This window comes from Pongo abelii, chromosome 19 (genome assembly GCF_028885655.2).
Source record: "Pongo abelii isolate AG06213 chromosome 19, NHGRI_mPonAbe1-v2.0_pri, whole genome shotgun sequence".
Taxonomy (NCBI): Eukaryota; Metazoa; Chordata; class Mammalia; order Primates; family Hominidae; genus Pongo; species Pongo abelii.
In genome coordinates, this window is record NC_072004.2 from 36,839,473 (window position 1) to 36,856,506 (window position 17,034).

Sequence of the window (17,034 nt, forward strand, 5' to 3'; positions counted from 1 at the left end):
ATTTGGACCGCTTCTAGGAATTCGTTGGAAACGGGACACCCTCACACCAAAACAAGACAGAAGCGTTCTCACAGGCTTCTGTGTGATGTGAGCATTCAGCTCACAGAGCTGAACCTTTCTTTTGTTAGAGCAATTTTGAAACACTCTTTTTCTAGAATCGGCAAGTGGACATTTGGAGGGCTTTGAGGCCTGTGGTGGAAAGGAAATATCTTCACATCAAAACTAGACAGAAGCATTCTCTGAATCTTCTTTGTGCTGTGTGCATTCAACTCAAAGAGTTGAACACTCCTTTGAAGAGAGACATTTTGAAACACTCTTTTTGTAGAATCTGTAAGGGGAAATTTGCACCGCTTGTAGGAATTCGTTGGAAACGGGACAAACTCACACGAAAACTAGACAGAAGCATTCTCACAAACTTCTCTGTGAGAAGTGAATTCAACCCACAGAGTTTAACGTTTCTTTTCATGGAGCAGTTTGGAAACACACTTTTTGCAGTATATGCAAGTGGTCATTCGGAATGCTATGAGGCCTGTGTTTGAAAAGGCAATATCTTCACATATAACCTAGAAAGAATCATTATCAGAAACTGCTTTTTGTTGGTTGCATTCAACTCACACAGGGGAATATTCCTTTTGTTAGAGCAGCCATGAAACACTGTTTTTTTATAATCTGCAATTGGACATTTGGAGAGCTCTGAGGCCTCAGGTGGGAAGGGAAATTTCTTCACAAAACACCTTGAGAGAAGCATTCTCAGAAACCGCTTTGTGATGTGTGCATTCAACTCACAGTGTTGAACATTCCTTTGCTTAGAGCAGTTTTGAAACACTCTTTTTGTAGAATCTGCATGTGGATATTTGGACCACTTATAGGCACTTGCTGGAAACGGGATATCCTCACACAAAAGCGAGACAGAAGCATTCTCACAAACTCCTTTCTGATGTGTGCTCTCAACTCAGAGATGTGAACCTGACTTTTCATAGAGCAGTTTGGAAACACTCTTTTTCTAGGATCTGCAAGTGGACATTTGGAGCCCTTTGAGGCCTGTGCTGGAAAGGCAATATCTTCACATAACAAGTAGACAGAAACATTCTCTGAAACTTCTTGTTTTGTGTGCATTCAACTCACAGAGTTGAACATTCCTTTTGACAGAGAAATTTTGAAACACTCTTTTTATAGAATGCGCAAGGGGATATTTGGACCGCTGATAGGAATTTGCAGGAAACGGGATGTCCTCACACCAAAACGAGATAGAAGCATTCTCACAAACTACTTTGTGATGTGTGCTCTCAACTCAGAGATGTGAACCTGACTATTGATAGAGCAGTTTGGAAACACTCTTTTTCTAGGATCTGCAAGTGGACATTTGGAGCGCTTTCAGGCCTGTGCTGGAAAGGAAATATCTTCACATCAAAACTAGCCAGAAGCATTCTCTGAAACTTCTTTGTGGTGTGTGCATTCAACTCACAGAGTTCAACACTCCTTTTAACAGAGACATTTTGAAACTCTCTTTTTGTGGAATCTGCAAGAGGAAATTTGGACCGCTTGTAGGAATTCGTTGGAAACGGGACAAACTCACACGAAAACGAGACAGAAGCATTCTCCCAAACTTCTCCGTGAGAAGTGAATTCAACCCACAGAGTTTAACGTTTCTTTTCATGGAGCAGTTTGGAAACACACTTTGTGCAGTATATGCAAGGGGTCATTGGGAAAGCTATGAGGCCTGTGTTCCAAACGTCTTTATCTTCACATGTAACCTAGAAAGAAGCATTCTCAGAAACTACATTGTGTTGGTTGCATTCAACTCACAGAGGGGAATATTCCTTTTGTTAGAGCAGTCCTGAAACACTGTTTTTTTATAATCTACAATTGGATATTTGCAGACCTCTCAGGCCTGTGGTGGGAAGGGAAATTTCTTCTCAAAACACCTATAGAGAAACATTCTCAGAAACCATTTTGTGATATGTGCATTCAACTCACAGAGTTGAACATTCCTTTTGTTGGAGCAGTTTTGAAACACTCTTTTTGTAGAATCTGCATGTGGATATTTGGACCACTTATAGGAATTTGCTGGAAACGGGATATCCTCACACAAAAGCGAGACAGAAGCATTCTCACAAACTCCTTTCTGATGTGTGCTCTCGACTCAGAGATGTGAACCTGACTTTTCATAGAGCAGTTTGGAAACACTCTTTTTCTAGGATCTGCAAGTGGACATTTGGAGCCCTTTGAGGCCTGTGCTGGAAAGGCAATATCTTCACGTAACAAGTAGACAGAAACATTCTCTGAAAGTTCTTGTTTTGTGTGCATTCAACTCACAGAGTTGAACATTCCTTTTGACAGAGAAATTTTGAAACACTCTTTTTATCGAATGCGCAAGTGGATATTTGGACCGCTTCTAGGAATTCGTTGGAAACGGGACACCCTCACACCAAAACAAGACAGAAGCGTTCTCACAGGCTTCTGTGTGATGTGAGCATTCAGCTCACAGAGCTGAACCTTTCTTTTGTTAGAGCAATTTTGAAACACTCTTTTTCTAGAATCGGCAAGTGGACATTTGGAGGGCTTTGAGGCCTGTGGTGGAAAGGAAATATCTTCACATCAAAACTAGACAGAAGCATTCTCTGAATCTTCTTTGTGCTGTGTGCATTCAACTCAAAGAGTTGAACACTCCTTTGAAGAGAGACATTTTGAAACACTCTTTTTGTAGAATCTGTAAGGGGAAATTTGCACCGCTTGTAGGAATTCGTTGGAAACGGGACAAACTCACACGAAAACTAGACAGAAGCATTCTCACAAACTTCTCTGTGAGAAGTGAATTCAACCCACAGAGTTTAACGTTTCTTTTCATGGAGCAGTTTGGAAACACACTTTTTGCAGTATATGCAAGTGGTCATTCGGAATGCTATGAGGCCTGTGTTTGAAAAGGCAATATCTTCACATATAACCTAGAAAGAATCATTATCAGAAACTGCTTTTTGTTGGTTGCATTCAACTCACACAGGGGAATATTCCTTTTGTTAGAGCAGCCATGAAACACTGTTTTTTTATAATCTGCAATTGGACATTTGGAGAGCTCTGAGGCCTCAGGTGGGAAGGGAAATTTCTTCACAAAACACCTTGAGAGAAGCATTCTCAGAAACCGCTTTGTGATGTGTGCATTCAACTCACAGTGTTGAACATTCCTTTGCTTAGAGCAGTTTTGAAACACTCTTTTTGTAGAATCTGCATGTGGATATTTGGACCACTTATAGGCACTTGCTGGAAACGGGATATCCTCACACAAAAGCGAGACAGAAGCATTCTCACAAACTCCTTTCTGATGTGTGCTCTCAACTCAGAGATGTGAACCTGACTTTTCATAGAGCAGTTTGGAAACACTCTTTTTCTAGGATCTGCAAGTGGACATTTGGAGCCCTTTGAGGCCTGTGCTGGAAAGGCAATATCTTCACATAACAAGTAGACAGAAACATTCTCTGAAACTTCTTGTTTTGTGTGCATTCAACTCACAGAGTTGAACATTCCTTTTGACAGAGAAATTTTGAAACACTCTTTTTATAGAATGCGCAAGGGGATATTTGGACCGCTGATAGGAATTTGCAGGAAACGGGATGTCCTCACACCAAAACGAGATAGAAGCATTCTCACAAACTACTTTGTGATGTGTGCTCTCAACTCAGAGATGTGAACCTGACTATTGATAGAGCAGTTTGGAAACACTCTTTTTCTAGGATCTGCAAGTGGACATTTGGAGCGCTTTCAGGCCTGTGCTGGAAAGGAAATATCTTCACATCAAAACTAGCCAGAAGCATTCTCTGAAACTTCTTTGTGGTGTGTGCATTCAACTCACAGAGTTCAACACTCCTTTTAACAGAGACATTTTGAAACTCTCTTTTTGTGGAATCTGCAAGAGGAAATTTGGACCGCTTGTAGGAATTCGTTGGAAACGGGACAAACTCACACGAAAACGAGACAGAAGCATTCTCCCAAACTTCTCCGTGAGAAGTGAATTCAACCCACAGAGTTTAACGTTTCTTTTCATGGAGCAGTTTGGAAACACACTTTGTGCAGTATATGCAAGGGGTCATTGGGAAAGCTATGAGGCCTGTGTTCCAAACGTCTTTATCTTCACATGTAACCTAGAAAGAAGCATTCTCAGAAACTACATTGTGTTGGTTGCATTCAACTCACAGAGGGGAATATTCCTTTTGTTAGAGCAGTCCTGAAACACTGTTTTTTTATAATCTACAATTGGATATTTGCAGACCTCTCAGGCCTGTGGTGGGAAGGGAAATTTCTTCTCAAAACACCTATAGAGAAACATTCTCAGAAACCATTTTGTGATATGTGCATTCAACTCACAGAGTTGAACATTCCTTTTGTTGGAGCAGTTTTGAAACACTCTTTTTGTAGAATCTGCATGTGGATATTTGGACCACTTATAGGAATTTGCTGGAAACGGGATATCCTCACACAAAAGCGAGACAGAAGCATTCTCACAAACTCCTTTCTGATGTGTGCTCTCGACTCAGAGATGTGAACCTGACTTTTCATAGAGCAGTTTGGAAACACTCTTTTTCTAGGATCTGCAAGTGGACATTTGGAGCCCTTTGAGGCCTGTGCTGGAAAGGCAATATCTTCACGTAACAAGTAGACAGAAACATTCTCTGAAAGTTCTTGTTTTGTGTGCATTCAACTCACAGAGTTGAACATTCCTTTTGACAGAGAAATTTTGAAACACTCTTTTTATCGAATGCGCAAGTGGATATTTGGACCGCTTCTAGGAATTCGTTGGAAACGGGACACCCTCACACCAAAACAAGACAGAAGCGTTCTCACAGGCTTCTGTGTGATGTGAGCATTCAGCTCACAGAGCTGAACCTTTCTTTTGTTAGAGCAATTTTGAAACACTCTTTTTCTAGAATCGGCAAGTGGACATTTGGAGGGCTTTGAGGCCTGTGGTGGAAAGGAAATATCTTCACATCAAAACTAGACAGAAGCATTCTCTGAATCTTCTTTGTGCTGTGTGCATTCAACTCAAAGAGTTGAACACTCCTTTGAAGAGAGACATTTTGAAACACTCTTTTTGTAGAATCTGTAAGGGGAAATTTGCACCGCTTGTAGGAATTCGTTGGAAACGGGACAAACTCACACGAAAACTAGACAGAAGCATTCTCACAAACTTCTCTGTGAGAAGTGAATTCAACCCACAGAGTTTAACGTTTCTTTTCATGGAGCAGTTTGGAAACACACTTTTTGCAGTATATGCAAGTGGTCATTCGGAATGCTATGAGGCCTGTGTTTGAAAAGGCAATATCTTCACATATAACCTAGAAAGAATCATTATCAGAAACTGCTTTTTGTTGGTTGCATTCAACTCACACAGGGGAATATTCCTTTTGTTAGAGCAGCCATGAAACACTGTTTTTTTATAATCTGCAATTGGACATTTGGAGAGCTCTGAGGCCTCAGGTGGGAAGGGAAATTTCTTCACAAAACACCTTGAGAGAAGCATTCTCAGAAACCGCTTTGTGATGTGTGCATTCAACTCACAGTGTTGAACATTCCTTTGCTTAGAGCAGTTTTGAAACACTCTTTTTGTAGAATCTGCATGTGGATATTTGGACCACTTATAGGCACTTGCTGGAAACGGGATATCCTCACACAAAAGCGAGACAGAAGCATTCTCACAAACTCCTTTCTGATGTGTGCTCTCAACTCAGAGATGTGAACCTGACTTTTCATAGAGCAGTTTGGAAACACTCTTTTTCTAGGATCTGCAAGTGGACATTTGGAGCCCTTTGAGGCCTGTGCTGGAAAGGCAATATCTTCACATAACAAGTAGACAGAAACATTCTCTGAAACTTCTTGTTTTGTGTGCATTCAACTCACAGAGTTGAACATTCCTTTTGACAGAGAAATTTTGAAACACTCTTTTTATAGAATGCGCAAGGGGATATTTGGACCGCTGATAGGAATTTGCAGGAAACGGGATGTCCTCACACCAAAACGAGATAGAAGCATTCTCACAAACTACTTTGTGATGTGTGCTCTCAACTCAGAGATGTGAACCTGACTATTGATAGAGCAGTTTGGAAACACTCTTTTTCTAGGATCTGCAAGTGGACATTTGGAGCGCTTTCAGGCCTGTGCTGGAAAGGAAATATCTTCACATCAAAACTAGCCAGAAGCATTCTCTGAAACTTCTTTGTGGTGTGTGCATTCAACTCACAGAGTTCAACACTCCTTTTAACAGAGACATTTTGAAACTCTCTTTTTGTGGAATCTGCAAGAGGAAATTTGGACCGCTTGTAGGAATTCGTTGGAAACGGGACAAACTCACACGAAAACGAGACAGAAGCATTCTCCCAAACTTCTCCGTGAGAAGTGAATTCAACCCACAGAGTTTAACGTTTCTTTTCATGGAGCAGTTTGGAAACACACTTTGTGCAGTATATGCAAGGGGTCATTGGGAAAGCTATGAGGCCTGTGTTCCAAACGTCTTTATCTTCACATGTAACCTAGAAAGAAGCATTCTCAGAAACTACATTGTGTTGGTTGCATTCAACTCACAGAGGGGAATATTCCTTTTGTTAGAGCAGTCCTGAAACACTGTTTTTTTATAATCTACAATTGGATATTTGCAGACCTCTCAGGCCTGTGGTGGGAAGGGAAATTTCTTCTCAAAACACCTATAGAGAAACATTCTCAGAAACCATTTTGTGATATGTGCATTCAACTCACAGAGTTGAACATTCCTTTTGTTGGAGCAGTTTTGAAACACTCTTTTTGTAGAATCTGCATGTGGATATTTGGACCACTTATAGGAATTTGCTGGAAACGGGATATCCTCACACAAAAGCGAGACAGAAGCATTCTCACAAACTCCTTTCTGATGTGTGCTCTCGACTCAGAGATGTGAACCTGACTTTTCATAGAGCAGTTTGGAAACACTCTTTTTCTAGGATCTGCAAGTGGACATTTGGAGCCCTTTGAGGCCTGTGCTGGAAAGGCAATATCTTCACGTAACAAGTAGACAGAAACATTCTCTGAAAGTTCTTGTTTTGTGTGCATTCAACTCACAGAGTTGAACATTCCTTTTGACAGAGAAATTTTGAAACACTCTTTTTATCGAATGCGCAAGTGGATATTTGGACCGCTTCTAGGAATTCGTTGGAAACGGGACACCCTCACACCAAAACAAGACAGAAGCGTTCTCACAGGCTTCTGTGTGATGTGAGCATTCAGCTCACAGAGCTGAACCTTTCTTTTGTTAGAGCAATTTTGAAACACTCTTTTTCTAGAATCGGCAAGTGGACATTTGGAGGGCTTTGAGGCCTGTGGTGGAAAGGAAATATCTTCACATCAAAACTAGACAGAAGCATTCTCTGAATCTTCTTTGTGCTGTGTGCATTCAACTCAAAGAGTTGAACACTCCTTTGAAGAGAGACATTTTGAAACACTCTTTTTGTAGAATCTGTAAGGGGAAATTTGCACCGCTTGTAGGAATTCGTTGGAAACGGGACAAACTCACACGAAAACTAGACAGAAGCATTCTCACAAACTTCTCTGTGAGAAGTGAATTCAACCCACAGAGTTTAACGTTTCTTTTCATGGAGCAGTTTGGAAACACACTTTTTGCAGTATATGCAAGTGGTCATTCGGAATGCTATGAGGCCTGTGTTTGAAAAGGCAATATCTTCACATATAACCTAGAAAGAATCATTATCAGAAACTGCTTTTTGTTGGTTGCATTCAACTCACACAGGGGAATATTCCTTTTGTTAGAGCAGCCATGAAACACTGTTTTTTTATAATCTGCAATTGGACATTTGGAGAGCTCTGAGGCCTCAGGTGGGAAGGGAAATTTCTTCACAAAACACCTTGAGAGAAGCATTCTCAGAAACCGCTTTGTGATGTGTGCATTCAACTCACAGTGTTGAACATTCCTTTGCTTAGAGCAGTTTTGAAACACTCTTTTTGTAGAATCTGCATGTGGATATTTGGACCACTTATAGGCACTTGCTGGAAACGGGATATCCTCACACAAAAGCGAGACAGAAGCATTCTCACAAACTCCTTTCTGATGTGTGCTCTCAACTCAGAGATGTGAACCTGACTTTTCATAGAGCAGTTTGGAAACACTCTTTTTCTAGGATCTGCAAGTGGACATTTGGAGCCCTTTGAGGCCTGTGCTGGAAAGGCAATATCTTCACATAACAAGTAGACAGAAACATTCTCTGAAACTTCTTGTTTTGTGTGCATTCAACTCACAGAGTTGAACATTCCTTTTGACAGAGAAATTTTGAAACACTCTTTTTATAGAATGCGCAAGGGGATATTTGGACCGCTGATAGGAATTTGCAGGAAACGGGATGTCCTCACACCAAAACGAGATAGAAGCATTCTCACAAACTACTTTGTGATGTGTGCTCTCAACTCAGAGATGTGAACCTGACTATTGATAGAGCAGTTTGGAAACACTCTTTTTCTAGGATCTGCAAGTGGACATTTGGAGCGCTTTCAGGCCTGTGCTGGAAAGGAAATATCTTCACATCAAAACTAGCCAGAAGCATTCTCTGAAACTTCTTTGTGGTGTGTGCATTCAACTCACAGAGTTCAACACTCCTTTTAACAGAGACATTTTGAAACTCTCTTTTTGTGGAATCTGCAAGAGGAAATTTGGACCGCTTGTAGGAATTCGTTGGAAACGGGACAAACTCACACGAAAACGAGACAGAAGCATTCTCCCAAACTTCTCCGTGAGAAGTGAATTCAACCCACAGAGTTTAACGTTTCTTTTCATGGAGCAGTTTGGAAACACACTTTGTGCAGTATATGCAAGGGGTCATTGGGAAAGCTATGAGGCCTGTGTTCCAAACGTCTTTATCTTCACATGTAACCTAGAAAGAAGCATTCTCAGAAACTACATTGTGTTGGTTGCATTCAACTCACAGAGGGGAATATTCCTTTTGTTAGAGCAGTCCTGAAACACTGTTTTTTTATAATCTACAATTGGATATTTGCAGACCTCTCAGGCCTGTGGTGGGAAGGGAAATTTCTTCTCAAAACACCTATAGAGAAACATTCTCAGAAACCATTTTGTGATATGTGCATTCAACTCACAGAGTTGAACATTCCTTTTGTTGGAGCAGTTTTGAAACACTCTTTTTGTAGAATCTGCATGTGGATATTTGGACCACTTATAGGAATTTGCTGGAAACGGGATATCCTCACACAAAAGCGAGACAGAAGCATTCTCACAAACTCCTTTCTGATGTGTGCTCTCGACTCAGAGATGTGAACCTGACTTTTCATAGAGCAGTTTGGAAACACTCTTTTTCTAGGATCTGCAAGTGGACATTTGGAGCCCTTTGAGGCCTGTGCTGGAAAGGCAATATCTTCACGTAACAAGTAGACAGAAACATTCTCTGAAAGTTCTTGTTTTGTGTGCATTCAACTCACAGAGTTGAACATTCCTTTTGACAGAGAAATTTTGAAACACTCTTTTTATCGAATGCGCAAGTGGATATTTGGACCGCTTCTAGGAATTCGTTGGAAACGGGACACCCTCACACCAAAACAAGACAGAAGCGTTCTCACAGGCTTCTGTGTGATGTGAGCATTCAGCTCACAGAGCTGAACCTTTCTTTTGTTAGAGCAATTTTGAAACACTCTTTTTCTAGAATCGGCAAGTGGACATTTGGAGGGCTTTGAGGCCTGTGGTGGAAAGGAAATATCTTCACATCAAAACTAGACAGAAGCATTCTCTGAATCTTCTTTGTGCTGTGTGCATTCAACTCAAAGAGTTGAACACTCCTTTGAAGAGAGACATTTTGAAACACTCTTTTTGTAGAATCTGTAAGGGGAAATTTGCACCGCTTGTAGGAATTCGTTGGAAACGGGACAAACTCACACGAAAACTAGACAGAAGCATTCTCACAAACTTCTCTGTGAGAAGTGAATTCAACCCACAGAGTTTAACGTTTCTTTTCATGGAGCAGTTTGGAAACACACTTTTTGCAGTATATGCAAGTGGTCATTCGGAATGCTATGAGGCCTGTGTTTGAAAAGGCAATATCTTCACATATAACCTAGAAAGAATCATTATCAGAAACTGCTTTTTGTTGGTTGCATTCAACTCACACAGGGGAATATTCCTTTTGTTAGAGCAGCCATGAAACACTGTTTTTTTATAATCTGCAATTGGACATTTGGAGAGCTCTGAGGCCTCAGGTGGGAAGGGAAATTTCTTCACAAAACACCTTGAGAGAAGCATTCTCAGAAACCGCTTTGTGATGTGTGCATTCAACTCACAGTGTTGAACATTCCTTTGCTTAGAGCAGTTTTGAAACACTCTTTTTGTAGAATCTGCATGTGGATATTTGGACCACTTATAGGCACTTGCTGGAAACGGGATATCCTCACACAAAAGCGAGACAGAAGCATTCTCACAAACTCCTTTCTGATGTGTGCTCTCAACTCAGAGATGTGAACCTGACTTTTCATAGAGCAGTTTGGAAACACTCTTTTTCTAGGATCTGCAAGTGGACATTTGGAGCCCTTTGAGGCCTGTGCTGGAAAGGCAATATCTTCACATAACAAGTAGACAGAAACATTCTCTGAAACTTCTTGTTTTGTGTGCATTCAACTCACAGAGTTGAACATTCCTTTTGACAGAGAAATTTTGAAACACTCTTTTTATAGAATGCGCAAGGGGATATTTGGACCGCTGATAGGAATTTGCAGGAAACGGGATGTCCTCACACCAAAACGAGATAGAAGCATTCTCACAAACTACTTTGTGATGTGTGCTCTCAACTCAGAGATGTGAACCTGACTATTGATAGAGCAGTTTGGAAACACTCTTTTTCTAGGATCTGCAAGTGGACATTTGGAGCGCTTTCAGGCCTGTGCTGGAAAGGAAATATCTTCACATCAAAACTAGCCAGAAGCATTCTCTGAAACTTCTTTGTGGTGTGTGCATTCAACTCACAGAGTTCAACACTCCTTTTAACAGAGACATTTTGAAACTCTCTTTTTGTGGAATCTGCAAGAGGAAATTTGGACCGCTTGTAGGAATTCGTTGGAAACGGGACAAACTCACACGAAAACGAGACAGAAGCATTCTCCCAAACTTCTCCGTGAGAAGTGAATTCAACCCACAGAGTTTAACGTTTCTTTTCATGGAGCAGTTTGGAAACACACTTTGTGCAGTATATGCAAGGGGTCATTGGGAAAGCTATGAGGCCTGTGTTCCAAACGTCTTTATCTTCACATGTAACCTAGAAAGAAGCATTCTCAGAAACTACATTGTGTTGGTTGCATTCAACTCACAGAGGGGAATATTCCTTTTGTTAGAGCAGTCCTGAAACACTGTTTTTTTATAATCTACAATTGGATATTTGCAGACCTCTCAGGCCTGTGGTGGGAAGGGAAATTTCTTCTCAAAACACCTATAGAGAAACATTCTCAGAAACCATTTTGTGATATGTGCATTCAACTCACAGAGTTGAACATTCCTTTTGTTGGAGCAGTTTTGAAACACTCTTTTTGTAGAATCTGCATGTGGATATTTGGACCACTTATAGGAATTTGCTGGAAACGGGATATCCTCACACAAAAGCGAGACAGAAGCATTCTCACAAACTCCTTTCTGATGTGTGCTCTCGACTCAGAGATGTGAACCTGACTTTTCATAGAGCAGTTTGGAAACACTCTTTTTCTAGGATCTGCAAGTGGACATTTGGAGCCCTTTGAGGCCTGTGCTGGAAAGGCAATATCTTCACGTAACAAGTAGACAGAAACATTCTCTGAAAGTTCTTGTTTTGTGTGCATTCAACTCACAGAGTTGAACATTCCTTTTGACAGAGAAATTTTGAAACACTCTTTTTATCGAATGCGCAAGTGGATATTTGGACCGCTTCTAGGAATTCGTTGGAAACGGGACACCCTCACACCAAAACAAGACAGAAGCGTTCTCACAGGCTTCTGTGTGATGTGAGCATTCAGCTCACAGAGCTGAACCTTTCTTTTGTTAGAGCAATTTTGAAACACTCTTTTTCTAGAATCGGCAAGTGGACATTTGGAGGGCTTTGAGGCCTGTGGTGGAAAGGAAATATCTTCACATCAAAACTAGACAGAAGCATTCTCTGAATCTTCTTTGTGCTGTGTGCATTCAACTCAAAGAGTTGAACACTCCTTTGAAGAGAGACATTTTGAAACACTCTTTTTGTAGAATCTGTAAGGGGAAATTTGCACCGCTTGTAGGAATTCGTTGGAAACGGGACAAACTCACACGAAAACTAGACAGAAGCATTCTCACAAACTTCTCTGTGAGAAGTGAATTCAACCCACAGAGTTTAACGTTTCTTTTCATGGAGCAGTTTGGAAACACACTTTTTGCAGTATATGCAAGTGGTCATTCGGAATGCTATGAGGCCTGTGTTTGAAAAGGCAATATCTTCACATATAACCTAGAAAGAATCATTATCAGAAACTGCTTTTTGTTGGTTGCATTCAACTCACACAGGGGAATATTCCTTTTGTTAGAGCAGCCATGAAACACTGTTTTTTTATAATCTGCAATTGGACATTTGGAGAGCTCTGAGGCCTCAGGTGGGAAGGGAAATTTCTTCACAAAACACCTTGAGAGAAGCATTCTCAGAAACCGCTTTGTGATGTGTGCATTCAACTCACAGTGTTGAACATTCCTTTGCTTAGAGCAGTTTTGAAACACTCTTTTTGTAGAATCTGCATGTGGATATTTGGACCACTTATAGGCACTTGCTGGAAACGGGATATCCTCACACAAAAGCGAGACAGAAGCATTCTCACAAACTCCTTTCTGATGTGTGCTCTCAACTCAGAGATGTGAACCTGACTTTTCATAGAGCAGTTTGGAAACACTCTTTTTCTAGGATCTGCAAGTGGACATTTGGAGCCCTTTGAGGCCTGTGCTGGAAAGGCAATATCTTCACATAACAAGTAGACAGAAACATTCTCTGAAACTTCTTGTTTTGTGTGCATTCAACTCACAGAGTTGAACATTCCTTTTGACAGAGAAATTTTGAAACACTCTTTTTATAGAATGCGCAAGGGGATATTTGGACCGCTGATAGGAATTTGCAGGAAACGGGATGTCCTCACACCAAAACGAGATAGAAGCATTCTCACAAACTACTTTGTGATGTGTGCTCTCAACTCAGAGATGTGAACCTGACTATTGATAGAGCAGTTTGGAAACACTCTTTTTCTAGGATCTGCAAGTGGACATTTGGAGCGCTTTCAGGCCTGTGCTGGAAAGGAAATATCTTCACATCAAAACTAGCCAGAAGCATTCTCTGAAACTTCTTTGTGGTGTGTGCATTCAACTCACAGAGTTCAACACTCCTTTTAACAGAGACATTTTGAAACTCTCTTTTTGTGGAATCTGCAAGAGGAAATTTGGACCGCTTGTAGGAATTCGTTGGAAACGGGACAAACTCACACGAAAACGAGACAGAAGCATTCTCCCAAACTTCTCCGTGAGAAGTGAATTCAACCCACAGAGTTTAACGTTTCTTTTCATGGAGCAGTTTGGAAACACACTTTGTGCAGTATATGCAAGGGGTCATTGGGAAAGCTATGAGGCCTGTGTTCCAAACGTCTTTATCTTCACATGTAACCTAGAAAGAAGCATTCTCAGAAACTACATTGTGTTGGTTGCATTCAACTCACAGAGGGGAATATTCCTTTTGTTAGAGCAGTCCTGAAACACTGTTTTTTTATAATCTACAATTGGATATTTGCAGACCTCTCAGGCCTGTGGTGGGAAGGGAAATTTCTTCTCAAAACACCTATAGAGAAACATTCTCAGAAACCATTTTGTGATATGTGCATTCAACTCACAGAGTTGAACATTCCTTTTGTTGGAGCAGTTTTGAAACACTCTTTTTGTAGAATCTGCATGTGGATATTTGGACCACTTATAGGAATTTGCTGGAAACGGGATATCCTCACACAAAAGCGAGACAGAAGCATTCTCACAAACTCCTTTCTGATGTGTGCTCTCGACTCAGAGATGTGAACCTGACTTTTCATAGAGCAGTTTGGAAACACTCTTTTTCTAGGATCTGCAAGTGGACATTTGGAGCCCTTTGAGGCCTGTGCTGGAAAGGCAATATCTTCACGTAACAAGTAGACAGAAACATTCTCTGAAAGTTCTTGTTTTGTGTGCATTCAACTCACAGAGTTGAACATTCCTTTTGACAGAGAAATTTTGAAACACTCTTTTTATCGAATGCGCAAGTGGATATTTGGACCGCTTCTAGGAATTCGTTGGAAACGGGACACCCTCACACCAAAACAAGACAGAAGCGTTCTCACAGGCTTCTGTGTGATGTGAGCATTCAGCTCACAGAGCTGAACCTTTCTTTTGTTAGAGCAATTTTGAAACACTCTTTTTCTAGAATCGGCAAGTGGACATTTGGAGGGCTTTGAGGCCTGTGGTGGAAAGGAAATATCTTCACATCAAAACTAGACAGAAGCATTCTCTGAATCTTCTTTGTGCTGTGTGCATTCAACTCAAAGAGTTGAACACTCCTTTGAAGAGAGACATTTTGAAACACTCTTTTTGTAGAATCTGTAAGGGGAAATTTGCACCGCTTGTAGGAATTCGTTGGAAACGGGACAAACTCACACGAAAACTAGACAGAAGCATTCTCACAAACTTCTCTGTGAGAAGTGAATTCAACCCACAGAGTTTAACGTTTCTTTTCATGGAGCAGTTTGGAAACACACTTTTTGCAGTATATGCAAGTGGTCATTCGGAATGCTATGAGGCCTGTGTTTGAAAAGGCAATATCTTCACATATAACCTAGAAAGAATCATTATCAGAAACTGCTTTTTGTTGGTTGCATTCAACTCACACAGGGGAATATTCCTTTTGTTAGAGCAGCCATGAAACACTGTTTTTTTATAATCTGCAATTGGACATTTGGAGAGCTCTGAGGCCTCAGGTGGGAAGGGAAATTTCTTCACAAAACACCTTGAGAGAAGCATTCTCAGAAACCGCTTTGTGATGTGTGCATTCAACTCACAGTGTTGAACATTCCTTTGCTTAGAGCAGTTTTGAAACACTCTTTTTGTAGAATCTGCATGTGGATATTTGGACCACTTATAGGCACTTGCTGGAAACGGGATATCCTCACACAAAAGCGAGACAGAAGCATTCTCACAAACTCCTTTCTGATGTGTGCTCTCAACTCAGAGATGTGAACCTGACTTTTCATAGAGCAGTTTGGAAACACTCTTTTTCTAGGATCTGCAAGTGGACATTTGGAGCCCTTTGAGGCCTGTGCTGGAAAGGCAATATCTTCACATAACAAGTAGACAGAAACATTCTCTGAAACTTCTTGTTTTGTGTGCATTCAACTCACAGAGTTGAACATTCCTTTTGACAGAGAAATTTTGAAACACTCTTTTTATAGAATGCGCAAGGGGATATTTGGACCGCTGATAGGAATTTGCTGGAAACGGGATGTCCTCACACCAAAACGAGATAGAAGCATTCTCACAAACTACTTTGTGATGTGTGCTCTCAACTCAGAGATGTGAACCTGACTATTGATAGAGCAGTTTGGAAACACTCTTTTTCTAGGATCTGCAAGTGGACATTTGGAGCGCTTTCAGGCCTGTGCTGGAAAGGAAATATCTTCACATCAAAACTAGCCAGAAGCATTCTCTGAAACTTCTTTGTGGTGTGTGCATTCAACTCACAGAGTTCAACACTCCTTTTAACAGAGACATTTTGAAACTCTCTTTTTGTGGAATCTGCAAGAGGAAATTTGGACCGCTTGTAGGAATTCGTTGGAAACGGGACAAACTCACACGAAAACGAGACAGAAGCATTCTCCCAAACTTCTCCGTGAGAAGTGAATTCAACCCACAGAGTTTAACGTTTCTTTTCATGGAGCAGTTTGGAAACACACTTTGTGCAGTATATGCAAGGGGTCATTGGGAAAGCTATGAGGCCTGTGTTCCAAACGTCTTTATCTTCACATGTAACCTAGAAAGAAGCATTCTCAGAAACTACATTGTGTTGGTTGCATTCAACTCACAGAGGGGAATATTCCTTTTGTTAGAGCAGTCCTGAAACACTGTTTTTTTATAATCTACAATTGGATATTTGCAGACCTCTCAGGCCTGTGGTGGGAAGGGAAATTTCTTCTCAAAACACCTATAGAGAAACATTCTCAGAAACCATTTTGTGATATGTGCATTCAACTCACAGAGTTGAACATTCCTTTTGTTGGAGCAGTTTTGAAACACTCTTTTTGTAGAATCTGCATGTGGATATTTGGACCACTTATAGGAATTTGCTGGAAACGGGATATCCTCACACAAAAGCGAGACAGAAGCATTCTCACAAACTCCTTTCTGATGTGTGCTCTCGACTCAGAGATGTGAACCTGACTTTTCATAGAGCAGTTTGGAAACACTCTTTTTCTAGGATCTGCAAGTGGACATTTGGAGCCCTTTGAGGCCTGTGCTGGAAAGGCAATATCTTCACGTAACAAGTAGACAGAAACATTCTCTGAAAGTTCTTGTTTTGTGTGCATTCAACTCACAGAGTTGAACATTCCTTTTGACAGAGAAATTTTGAAACACTCTTTTTATCGAATGCGCAAGTGGATATTTGGACCGCTTCTAGGAATTCGTTGGAAACGGGACACCCTCACACCAAAACAAGACAGAAGCGTTCTCACAGGCTTCTGTGTGATGTGAGCATTCAGCTCACAGAGCTGAACCTTTCTTTTGTTAGAGCAATTTTGAAACACTCTTTTTCTAGAATCGGCAAGTGGACATTTGGAGGGCTTTGAGGCCTGTGGTGGAAAGGAAATATCTTCACATCAAAACTAGACAGAAGCATTCTCTGAATCTTCTTTGTGCTGTGTGCATTCAACTCAAAGAGTTGAACACTCCTTTGAAGAGAGACATTTTGAAACACTCTTTTTGTAGAATCTGTAAGGGGAAATTTGCACCGCTTGTAGGAA